Below are 13,811 nucleotides of genomic sequence, written 5' to 3' on the forward strand. Positions count from 1 at the left end.
AAAGATCATGGGACAGAATGATTTCTGAAGTGAGTCAGGAGTAAGTTCTGTAATACTGACACATGAGATTTATTTTTTTAAGCCACTCACCCCTTCAAGTCAAGGGTTGACATGGTGTTACAATATACAGTTCTATATACATACATCCACATAAGTTGCTGGAGAGCCTTATTAATCAGCTATCAATCTGGAAAGCAAATTTTTACCAATACACAAATTCTGAACAATACAGCCTTACGTGTTTTTTGTTTGTTGTTTTTTTTTCCCTTGTTTTTTTAATGGTGTGGTGTATGTTCCCTTTTTAAAATATGCACATCTGCTATCTCAATCTTCAATCCTGAGTGAATTAATCTTTTCAGAGCAAATATGCTGTTTTTTTCTGCTTACAAGTCAACTTTTCACCAGTTGTTTCTCTGCTGGTTCAGAGACATCAAGGCATCCGCCCCTTTCTATACTCATTACTTATCTAGCTCAACTCCCTGATTTTTTATCTATTCAGTATTCTTTATTATTACTGCTTGCGATGTGACATATCATCTTTTTGGTCTTTGATCAAAATAAGGTAGTTGTAGTGACAGGAAGAATCTATTAAAGTTTCTCAATCTCTGATTTAGTCAGTGTGGATAGGTAGGAAAAATATCTTGCTGACTCATTACATGCTAAATTGTACTGATTAGGCAAAAACATAAATAGTGCATTTATATATATATATGTGTGTATCCTAAAGCTTCATCCTTTCAGATATACTTGAATCAATCATCACTTTAAATTTGCATAAATTATTCAGATGAACACAATAGTATCCCATAATTATTAACTGCTATCAGTAGTCAAGCAGGGTTTGTCTGACTGTAATAGCGCAGACCTGCTTAACCTGTATTTAACACATCATATGTGGGTAATGCAAAATATGATGCATTGTGCATAGGTTGGGACTGAAATTTAGAGGCAGCACTGTATTGAAGCATGCAGTAGTTTTTACATTTTTGGTCACTGATTTTTTTTTTTATTTATTTATTTGTTGTGAAGGGAGTTTTTTCACTCATGGGTTGTTTAGACTCCTAGGAGAATTTGCTATTAGGCACTTTGACGTGGTGGTTAGGATGGATATTTAATGTATACTGATAATGACAGAAAATTAACATTTTCATTGAGGTTTAATTGAACAACCTCTCTCTACGCTATAATCACGTTTTTCAAATATTTTGAAGAGGTAAAAATCTAATCCACTCTTACAGTCTCTTTATTAAGTTATACTGACACAAGGTTTTAATTTTATTTCCTTTGATATCAATCACTTACTATTCCACGAACATTTTGAATTCTCTCTTATGTTGCAAAAGTCAGTGTTTTCCCCAGCTTTATGTGTACTGTACACATTAGCATACAGTAAAAGAATTCTTAATATGTCTTGCAACTGCAAGATTGAATAACTTACGTACAACTTTCCAAATGTTTTATTATTTGAATATCCTTTTGGTAAAACAAGAAAATGTAATTATATGCTAAAAAGAATTGATAAGTAACTTGTTTAACCTATGGTTACAATCTCCCTGCCTTTGTTCTCAGTGTCTGTAGCAACAGAACCTACTGCATTTCAATGCTGACATTTAATCAATGTATGTAAATCACCTTGGAGGCCTATTATTCTTGTAGTCATTAATCCAGTCATGCAGAATAAAAGCATGTAGGAGAATTATATACAAAGTTTTTGCAGCTGAGGTCAAAAAGTGGCATGTGTGGTCTTCTGCTCTTAAAAGTTCCAAACTGCTTCTGACAAATGGCATGGGATATACCACGCTGTGTCTGGATAAAATCATAATATTGCTGAATTAAAATGGTGTCATAATTTTATTGAAATGAATTTTTGTTTTAGGAATTTCACTGCTGAGCAACTGGTTGGATACCCTTCCTATTGACTGTGTAATACATATTCTCTGTTTACTGGCTTCTGGGGGTAGATAAAGAGGAACATAAATACATATGTAACTTCTTCTATATAGAAACACTGAACTTTTTAAATCAAATGCCTTGGTTATAAAATAAACAAAAGTGATAAAACCATACATGGCAAGGAATCAGTCCAAATGATCTGCAGTCAGACAATGGTATCTTAACATTTTCAAGTCAGCGTGCCACAAGAATTTTGAGTTACTGATCTTTGTGAGCCTTTATAAGCCACTGGAAGTGAAAAAATATGTTTATATTCAGGCCAGATTTTGGAGGAAGAGTGACTGAAAGCATCAGAAAAAATAGTGAACAACCAACAGCAATGGTACAGCAGGCAGACATGCTTTGATGCTTACATTTCTGCAGATGCCAGTGTACTTTATATTCCACCATCTTATGATAGTGTTTTATTTGTGAAGCATCAATTTGTCAAAATAAACCTGTCATGTAGAAACTACCAAAAACACAATCAGTTTTGCTGTACCGGATAGGTGAGCTCGTGCTGTACTGGGAGCACAGCCCAGAACGTGAAGGTAGCCTGATACCAACAGAGCAGACATAGCAGTACATGAAAGGCAGACAGAGCAACATACTGCTCACCTGCCTCTCGAGTAACTTCCTACGTTGAATAGTAACTATGGCAACCCATGGAAGAAATCTGGAAAAACCAACTATAAGAGCTGCGAAAGAGATGGATTTTCTGTCTTTGATCGACATCCAAAGTTTGCCATTCCACTTTTCCTTCAGTTTTCACGAACAAGTCATTCCTTCATATATAATATGGTAATGAAGTCTTCACTGTTATACAGCCTGTGTGACCTTTAAAACAGACTGACTTGACTGGTTGCCTGAACAAGTTTCCACCCTGCAGTCCTGAGTCCAGTCACTTGCCTAGTAGCTCATTTTAAAACAAACCTGCCATGCCACCAGCTTCTGAAGCTGGTGTGCATGCTGGCTGAACAGACTATGCCTTGGAGGCACCCTTGACAGTGACCTGTTTTTCAAGCAGGTCAGAATACTTGCCCAAGAGGCACTGTCTTATTGATTCATCTGCCTCTAAACAGATGTACCAGATAGCTCTTTGAGAAGCACCTGCTTTTCAAGCACTGAAAATTGAACAGATCTTTAGTATACTTGGGAAGTAGTCTGCCATGGATGATGACTTCAGCTTCCAGCAGGTATAAGCATGTGAATATTTCTGAGGGATAACACACACAAAGAATCTGTCACTTATGGGGGTCTAAGGCAATTATTGGAGTTTTTTTTTAAAACTGTGCCCTCTGGGCATACCAGGCACCTGCCCACTCATATGCCTGATTTACCTGGTTTGTTTCCAAACATAGAAAGTTTTTTTGCTACACTTCTACTTATATTAAAAGGATACTAGTGAATATATACAGACATTCATTTTCATATCTAGAAAAAACAGATTCTATTTTGCTGACCCTTTGGACTTCAAAGATTGTATGATGATGGTAGTGAAAGGATTTGCCAACTTCAAAGCCAGAACAAAGATGCATCCGAGTCTTCAGAAGAATCTGGTTCCTAGTCAAGAGACAAGATTCTGAGGAAAAAAAAATAATGAAAGCATTGAATCACAGTGTACAAACTGGCTTATCTATAATAAAATTTATTATAAATCAAAGTCTGAACTTTGCTTTGGGAATGCTGAGAGTAGATAGCAGAGATGTAAGAGGCTGCAACTGCCATGAAGTGGAGGATAAAGTCAGAGGATTAACTATTGAAAGTGGACATGGCAAAAAAAAAAACAAACCAAAAGAAATTCCATGATTTCTTCCAAAAAAAGAGGCCGAGATTCTGAAGTTTGAGCTACTTTCTTTTAGGAGATTATGTTTTTCATAGGGGCCAAATTTGGTTGTACCTGCTATTTACTAAAGAGCAAATGAAGAGTCTGAGTGACTTGGGAATTTCTTTACTGAAGTCTCTGATGATCTGCAGATGAAGGATTCAGTTCTTTGCCATTGGGCTTGTAATTGTCCTGATGAAAGAAAATAAACGACATAGAAATTCAAACTAAACTTCTGTTCTGCTTTTCTAATGTTCCACTAAGGTGTACTCAGCTCACATTCTGCATAGGGCAGCCCTTGGAACAAGTGAGCCACAACCAGATGTGTAGCCCTCTTTTCTGTGGCTCTGAGCTTGGAAAGGACAACCTGATTCTAATTCATTTATGAACCGCTAAAAATAGCTGGTAGTTTGATCCCTTTTATCCTTGGCTTTTATTTTCTCCTATGACAAAGGGCAAAAAAACCCTGAAGATTAAGTCACACAAATGTATATATGGGCTACATGAAAAATGAGTAAATGAAATCTCTGAACCTAAGGTTCTTTTGGAAAGTGGTAGCTCGTGATTTCTTTTGTTGCTTGCACAACCAAATGCGTGCAAGGTGGTTTATGAAAGCCTCTTGTTAAGACTTAAAATGAGGAATTGTTGAAAAGTAAAAATCCTGTATAGTAGAGGTTAAAACATTAAGCAGACTGAATGAAGTAGAAGCTTCTCATTTATAATCAGTTTTAATCACATCCAATACTCTAAATCAGATTTAAATCGGACATTAATGGTTTAGAATTAAGCCATGTTTCCCTCCACCCCACATTAACACATTGTAAATGTCAGTGTTTTGGTCACGCAGCTGTGTGCTCTGTAAGAAGGGAGATGTTTCTAATGCAAAGAAGGTTATTCATTAATACCAGTGATTGCAAGAGACAGGATCAGCAATTTTTGTTGTTGGAAGGATCAGAGACAAGAGGATGCAATGCAGTCTCTGTGTAAAATGATTATGTTCAACCACCAAATGCTTCAGTACCTCCTCCCATGGCTGTTTCCTTGGGACAAGCCTACACAGGTGGGCACAAATGGAGTAAAACATGATGAGTACAAGGATACAAAATACACCAGAAGGCTGTGCTGCTGTTCAGTGAGACCTGGACAGGCCACAGAGTTGGGTGGGGAAGAATCTCATGAAGTTCATCAAAGGCAAGTGCAGGGTCCTGCACCTGGGGAGGAACAACCCCATGCACCAGTACAGGCTGGGGTTGACCTGCTGGAAGGCAGCTCTGTGGAGAAGAACCTGGAAGTTCTGGTGGACAGCAAGGTGCCCATGGGCCAGCAGCGTGCCCTTGTGGCCAAGAAGGCAAATAGCATCCTGGGGTACGTTGAGGAAAAATGGCCAGTGTTGATGGAGATGATCCTTCCCCTCTATTCTGCCCTGGTGAGGCCACATCTGGAGTGCTGGGTCCAGTTCTGGGCTTCCCAGTTCAAGAGAGACAGGGAGCTGCTGGAGAGGGTCCAGCAGAGGGCTATGAAGACAGTGAGGGGGCTGGAGCATGTCCCTTATGAGGAAAGGCTGAGAGAGCTGGATCTGTTTAGCCTGGAGAAGACTGAGAGGGGATCTTAGCAATATCTACAAATATTTTAAGGGCAGGTGTCAAGAGGCTGGGACCAGGCTCTTCTCAGTGGTGCCCAGCGACAGGACAAGGGGCAATGGGCACAAACTGCAACACAGAAAGTTCCAGCTGAATATGAGGTAAAACATCTTTACCTTGAGGGTGCCAGAGCCCTGGCACAGGCTGCCCAGAGAGGCTGTGGGGTCTCCTCTGGGGACATGCAAAACCCACCTGGACATGGCTCTGTGCAACCTGCTCTAGGAGAACCTGATTTAGCAGGGGGTTGGGCTAGATGGTCTCCAGAGCTCCCTTCCAACCCTGACTGTTCTGTGATACTGTGAAATTAGCTTTGTTCCTCTAGAAACAGAAAAGACATTTGTGTTTATTCAGCAGGTTTAGCATTCCCTATTCCTGCAGTTATCATAGCCTTGCTCTAGAAAGGAACACTAAAGCGAACAAAGGCCTTCCAATGTCAGCACTAGGAAAAAATAAAAAAAAATGAATCTTGCCCATGGTTAACATGGCAAAAATTTACATATTTTTTAACCTATGCTTTCAGTAAATCAGGAGGTCTGCAATGAAGTAGGTAGCACTTAACATACATTCTGGGTGTTGACATGCAAATCTTATTAATATTTCTGCACAGCAAGTGCTCCTGGATCTGACAGAAGCAGTCTAGTTGATTACATCAGGGTGGTTTGGTACTACAGTACCAACCATCCCCTGTGATTTGGCCTGTAGTTCTAATTACAATACAGTAATGCACTGTAAAGATTTACAAATCACAACTCAGTACCATTAAAGCAGAAAAAGAAAAGGAAGGTAGTCCTTGTTGCTCATCTTCAAGCAAAATGCTGACACAAATAAGTATTTCAATGCCCATGCAAGTAGGTGAGGTGACAGTAAATTAGATACAGAAAGTATCCACATAGCATAACTACTGAGTGAATTATATTTGATAATGGATCAGTATTTCAGATCTTTTTCAGCCAGTTTGTCCACTGTGGACTTTAAGATTTCTTTCTGCAAGTTGATAGGTACTTTTGAATGAAAGATAAGGGATAAAACCTGAAAACTGAAAAAAAGTCTGTCTTAATTTTTAGAAAGGTCTTTATTACGGTAAATGCAAACTATTGTCATGATAAATGAAGGTTAGGGTCACTATTACTGTAAGTGCTCATATGTCTGTCTGACTGAAGAGAACAGAGCTTGCCCTGTTCCAAATGCAGGAGAAAGCTTAAACAGGGGGGATGTGAAGCTATGAAATCAATCTGCAATTTCTTTTCAGTCATCTGAAACTGACTGAACTACTACAGGTAAAGGGGCAGAGTGGTACAACAGTTATCTAAGCCTTCCTGTGCTCTTGTATTTCCCATTTGCACAATGACGCATTGTTTCCAATCAATTATAGATTAACATCAGAAGAATTCAACAAAATACTTCACCTTGATGTTCCTAATGGGAAAAAAAAATTCTAACATAATTTTTTATTGCATAAAATTTCAGTATTTAAGAGACTAGGTTTTCTGTCAGAAGTAAAATATGAAGAGAAAATTTCTCTGTAATAGAAAAATTTTGTCTGAACTTGGAATGCAAAATTTGTTCTACCTCGTTGCCTTTGAATATTTCTCTTTGAATCTTTTAAAACCAGTAAAGGTTTCTTCAGTGTTCTGAATGTAACTCTGTTGTATCTTATATAGTTACAAATTTCAGATGTATCTCTATCAACACTCTGACTGGTTAGAGGCTGTTTTAATTGTTGCAATTTAGACCCATCTTTACAAGCCCACCAATTTATGCAGCAATAACTACAGTAGTGAATGTAAGCTGCATCACTTTTCCTCTGTTAAGATTTTAAAAATGTGCAGATACAATTCAGATAAAAAAAATAAAAATAATTGCTCCAACAATTTAAAAACTAAGTATTATTCATGGGCCTCCAAAATATGCAATGAAATTTCAAGCTGGTTTCAAAGCAGTACTTAACTAATTATGGCTATTGCACAGTACTTCTCTTAATATCAATGACCTTGGGATCTAGTGTTAAAAATCATTGTTTTTACTAAATTGAAAATGAAATTAGTTGATAAATTGGTGTTTTTAGTAAGATAATTTAGTAGGAAATGGAATTAATTAAAATAACAATTGCTGCATCCCTTTTAGAATTATTATTAAGTATTAGATGTCACAATTGCTATCAACCAAAATTGGAATTTATTATTTCCTTTAACACATCAGCTCATTTATGATGGACAACTTCCCTTTGCATTTAGAAAATTAAGATGACAGGGACAAATCTCTTCTTCCTTCCACCTGACTGCTCAACGGAAAGAATGAATTGAGTCCTTTTGCTTTCACCAGGACTCATGATCCAGTAAGCACACATGAGAAGAAGCATGACATGCACGCATTCATTGAACACTGGGGTCCAGATATCAAGAGGACTTTGGTACCATACCTCTTCTGTAAATCAAACCTTAATCTTCTGCAAGTCATGGGGTACATCTCTCAAGTATCATGTACTGTCACTAAAAGATACAAATATTTCCGAGGACTGAAATGCTTACTATAAAATCCATTTTGATTTTAGCTGCAGAACATGAAAATAGTTAATGATTCTCTCTTCCACTTTCAAAAAACAGTTTTTCTGGTTTATTATTCAAATAATCTTCAAGAATCTTACAGTAGGAATCTCTTGAAGAAACAAGTATTACTAAGTACTGTATATAATATTCTATTAGGGTAATTTTATTAATGATTTCAAAAATAAAGCAATCTAGAATCTTCAGATCAAAAGCTCTTGCATCAAATCAAGCACTATCTTTTTTATGTTCTGCTTTTCTGTATAGAGCAATGTGTAACTTTGCAGGAATTATGCACTGGTTTGCATCTACGTGTGAAGTATCACCAAACTTCATACAGCACTTGCTCTGATCAATGTCAAAATAATGAAAACATAAAAGAATCAATGCTTTGTCCTTCATAAAGGGCTCTCTTGTTTGTGACAGTGTTTTCAGGGACATTTATTCTACCTTAGCTGGAAGTCTATGGCAAAAGTCAGGAAAAGCTTTTGTCAGGAACAATATATTACCATTAACTAAGTCAAAGCAATAACAAGCAAAAGTATCTGTGGATGCTTCACAGATTCTCACTAGCATTTTGATTCCACTATATTTCGATGCTTTTCAGCATTATTTTTCTATGAACATTGGCTTACAATGTTAGAGGCAGTTTTTATTGACATGCTTTGGGAAATGAAAGGGTATATCTGTCTTCAAACAAGTATATTTATGGTCTTGTCACACAGAGCTAATGGCTTCAATGAGTGATTGGTTGCCACTATTCTGAAACTCTACATTTACAAATATACAGAGTGTGTAGGATATCTAATGTGGTACACACCATCCCCTTGTGCTCAGATGGATTAAAGAAACCCCAAACAACAAAAAAACAAGGGAAGGCTGTTAAAGGCTTTCTGGGCAGAACTGCCCAAAGGAAATAAAAAGGCTGTGGCATCATCTCAGGTTGTATGTGTCCCCCATATTTCTTATACACCTTCAAAAAATTGAGTTAAGGTGTCATATGTCCACTCTTTCCATAAGATTCAGGCAAAACTGAGGTTTCTAAAAACTGATCATTCCCTCCTCACGTCAGTTGGCCACTGGATCTGGCATGGCTCTTCCAGTTTACAAGTGTGCCGGCAGTAAAAACAGATCTCAACCAACAGAAACTTTACGGATTGTATCCATATGGTTAAATTCTCTTATCTTCCAAAAAATGGTGGCAAGATCCAATCTGCCCACTGGGAAGAATCCCACTGCTAATCCCAGCTATGCCTAGCAATTGTCTGGAGGACACCTGTTGCCCCAGGCCCACACTGTGCAAAGGATCATGGTAACACCTTAATGGCAAATGATGCCTGACTCCAAGTCACAGCTCTATTAGAAATGTCCCAGTTTCCAAGTTAAAGAATGATGGGATAAATACATCTCTGAAATATCTCTAGTAAAAGGGACTGAAGGAAACCCACTCAGATATTCTGCAGGGAATTAAATTAGAAGGTACAAATTTAAACTGCTTCAGGCTGAGGAAGGCACTGGACTGAATCCACCTACATCCTTGCTGATTACTCTGACAATGGGATGGAGGAATGAGAGGGAACATTTACTATGTTTTTAATATAGCCATTCGTTGCCCTGTTATTTTTTACATGGTTCCAGACATAAATCAACAGATGCACAAATGACTAACTAACTAAACAAATAGAGTAGAACATTTTGTACAAACAGACAGGTTTTGATATTTATATATTTATGTATGAGGAAAATATGAAGGGAAAAATAAGTTTAGCTTTAGTCAAACCCATTATTTGGTAATTTTGTTAGTAAAACTTCTGAATTAAACTATCTCTTATATGCCAAGCCCTATGTGTTCTACCACTTATATCGTGAGATGTCTGAAAAAAATAACAAACAAATCAGACCACAGTCTAGGATTAAATCATTTGCTCCTAGCTGCTGCAACAAATAATATCAAAAGAAAATTATAGATAAGTATATCACTTTACAAGAGCACATATACAAATCAAACATATTTATTGTCTTCTCAACAATAAATGATCTCATTTAAAAAATCTTCACTAATAACCATAATATGCACACAGGCAAATTCCAATTAAAAAACATCCTTACTATGCAACATTACTGAAATACTTATTCAAAATCTTTTTTAGGCATTAGTATATAAATGTTAGCAGGCAAAAAGTCCTTTAGACTATCCTAGGGTATTTGTCTGGGATCAACAAGTGTATGGTAAAAACTTGTGTTTTATGAACTTATTTGTTGCCCTAACTCTTTACAAGTGGTTTGGTGGGCTCACAATAAAAAAGGTTCACCTCTGTGGCATTGTGGTATCAGGAACCAGCACAGAAAACACCATACTGGCCTCAACAGAGGGGTTGTGACTTTTTTTACAACCTTTCAAGCATAAGAAAAACTCTAAGCCCAGTTGCAGCAGGCTCTCCTGAGGTTTTGTTGATATTTCCACCAGAAACAGTGACCCCAGATTGCTTTACAATGACAGTTGTCAGGCAGCTGGAAAAATGATAACAGATGCCTTCTGCATTCTCCTTTACTTGCATTTTAGCATTATGATAGGTTTCCCTCACTGAAGCGTTATGAATCAGTTCTGCTGGAGTAATTTTGTTATTTTAATTTATTCAGTGTTGAGGACTCAGGAGTCAGTTCGGTGCTCGGTATCTCCCCATTCAAGCCATGTATGAAAAGAGATTTTTCTCCCTATATACATACAGACTGTGGTTTCAGTGTGTAACTATGTACATCCATTGCCCCAGCATGCCCTGGGACATTCAACAACGGGCACTCTGGCTTCATCTTTCCCCGATCTGTCCCACCAATGGTTTGTGCTGGCATGATGCTTATTCCTCCATAGAGTTTTCCCGAGAGGAGGGTTCTCCCTAGTCCCCAGTACAGAGGAAACAGGGGTGCTGGTTGCATGGACTCACTTTTTTTCCTTTTATACTCATTAATGTCATGAGATAAATATGATGATACACAGAAAAAAGAATGAAAAGACTTTAACTTGGTTGCATTGAACCCAATGCAGCATTCATATAGATGTTACGGTATCTGTAGTAAAGTTAAAGGATTATCTGATGTTAGGTAGAAGGTTTTCCCATGCCTTTGATTCCTGTTGTAGTAGCCATGCAATCTGCTCAAGGTCATTTAGAACATGTCTACTCTGGGTAAATATCTTGATATTAATACTAAGTTAGTCCAAGAATCAGAAACAGTCATGTACATAGACATCATATTGTGCCAAAATAGCAGGTCCTATCAAAAGGTGGAGATAATTAGCGCAGGAGTGGTATCATTCTGGTACAATCAGAGTGCCTTTGAGGCCTGGACTTCTGTCTCTGCAGAGCTCAGCAGAGAGAAACACCTGGGCATGTGGTGGAAAGTCCAGGATCCTCAGCACGTTTTGAGATAGGACTGCAGGGATTTTCTGGCAAACCTGAGATGGAAAACTGAAATACAGAGCACTGTTTAGGAATTTTCCTAGTAAAATCCTCCATGTAGGTAACAAATACAATGTGAAGATAAAATCAGTCTTATGACTGTAAAAGTACTGCAATGCCATTAATGTAACTTAGGTCTATTGTCCTGAATCCTGACTTACCTTCCTACTGCAGCATGATTCCTCTCCAAAATTATTAGTGAATATCTGCCTTTTTCCCAGCACACAGGTCTTCATTTCTGAGTACCTTTTAAGACTGGTTATTGTTCTGAACACACTGCAATGGCCCTGCATGGATGGAAGTGCTCTGCCCTCAGCAGCCCAAGGCTTGATACAACAGGGCTTCAAATTTATGCCAGTTTGAACAAACATTGTCACAGAAGACCAGTGTCAGTTATGAGAAATACTCACAGGACATGAGACCTGCTACATTCTTAACAACCTCTCAAAACAGGATATTTTGGAGACATTGTAGGCATTAATCTTTTTCACGTTTTATGTTTTTTTCCTTTGCTACCTACAGGAAGAAAGCCCTGTAAGGTGGGTAGTGCAGAGCTGCTTCTGGAAAAACAGTCCTGAACAAAAGTGTCCTAACCAACACTTTTATTTCCCCCCACCTTGTTTCTTTTTAACTCACTTTTCCTTTTCTTTCTTTCTTTCTTTTTTTTTTTTTTTTTTTTTTTTTTTCTTTTCTTTTTCCAAGGTGGAAGAACTTGAAATGGTTAGGAGTGAACTAAGAAGTGACTGTACTTTTAGTCTGTTATAACTCAATATTGTGACATACCATAAAGAAACAGGTGAGGAAGCAAATAAAAAAGGAAAAGCAGAAGGAACGGTGGGAGAAATTTAAAAAGCCAAAATGCAGACAGGCTGGAAGGACAGATGGAAGAGGTGGCTGGCATTTGATAAACCTTCCAGCTTGGGCACAGGGGTGCCGTATTTCACTGCTTTCGTTCACTTGTTTGTCAAAAAGGCATTACATGCTTCTAAGAGATCTACGCCATCCTAACAATTTAAATCTACATTTCATTTAAAATTCAACGTATCCATTGTATTTGTTTGTGCAATGAATTTTTTACTTTAGGCTTCCTTTTTTTGTTTGTTTATATGTGTTGTGTTTTTTATTTTCTTCTTTATTCCTTCCATTAGTTATTTAATGTGCAGTAAAATAACTTGTTTGCTATTTATTTTACTGGTGTCTCATTATAAAATTCTACTTAAGTTTTAGACTGTCTACTCTTTAGAATAGGGAATACTAGAAATATAACCCTGAGGGCAACTTGGTGACATCACAACTGAATCTGGTTAGGTTAGGAAGGAAAAGTCAGGTTAAATGATGGTGCCAGTGATTTGCTATTTCTGAATATGTGGTTATTTTGCTCCTTTTTTGTTTTATCACAAATTGTTATTGCCTTTTGTGTTTGGATATGAAGAGTTAACACAAGAAAGGGTGAAAAGGAAACATAATAGCTCTTCAGCAGAAGAAAGAGCAGAGGGCAATTTACACAAAATACAAAATATAGTATGTGTTTTCCAGCAGTTAAGAAGAATAGAAACTAAATCTTTATCACCATTACCAAGACCATAAATTTCAAATTAGTGACCTGGTTCTCTTTCATGAGCTATTTTCCCATTTGCAAATCTTTATTCTATGAAATTTTTAATCAGTATAGCAAGATATGGATCACTAGCCTCTTCCATGTATGAAGTTTATATCCATGTATAATGTTTGTATTACTATGCCAAAAATGTGTTGAGTCTTGGATTACTTGTACCTTCCAACAGTATCTGCAAATATGAACTTGGCAATATCAGTATTAAAACATCTTGGGTTTGATCATTTTAAGTCAAGCTGAGATCCTTACATATATTGCCTCTAATTTTAAGCACTCCTGATCTCATCACTTATGCACCTTTTAAAAATGAGACTGTATTCTAAAATATTGTTACAAGCTTAAATGATATTATACCAGCTTGATCAAAAATAGGGAAAATAGCTCACTGTGGAATGTGGTTCAAGCTGATGCAATCAAGTTAGTTTTTATACAGTTACCTCTAGTAAAATACATTTTCTAATGTGTTGCAATACATGTGATCTCATGTGTATCAGTGCCTTCACTTAAATTTAATTTATTTTTTCTTTTGGAACCTGAGAAATGTTGCTACGTTCCACAAAAATTAGATTAGTCTTGTTGTTGCAAGCTTAATCAAAACTATGAACTACTACAGAAGCAAAACATTTCCTTTTGATCAGTTAGTGCTCATTGGAGAGTATCCTCTCATGTGTTTCTATAGAAGCCAGAAAGCTGGGACACAAACCCCACGGTGGATTTCAGGATGCAATAAAGAATATTAACCACATATAGAAATAGTTGAAGCCTTCAGTGCATAAAGATTGGATGGGAAATCAGATGACC

The sequence above is a fragment of the Falco punctatus genome (genome assembly GCF_963210335.1).
Source record: "Falco punctatus genome assembly, chromosome: 4".
Lineage (NCBI taxonomy): Eukaryota > Metazoa > Chordata > Aves > Falconiformes > Falconidae > Falco > Falco punctatus.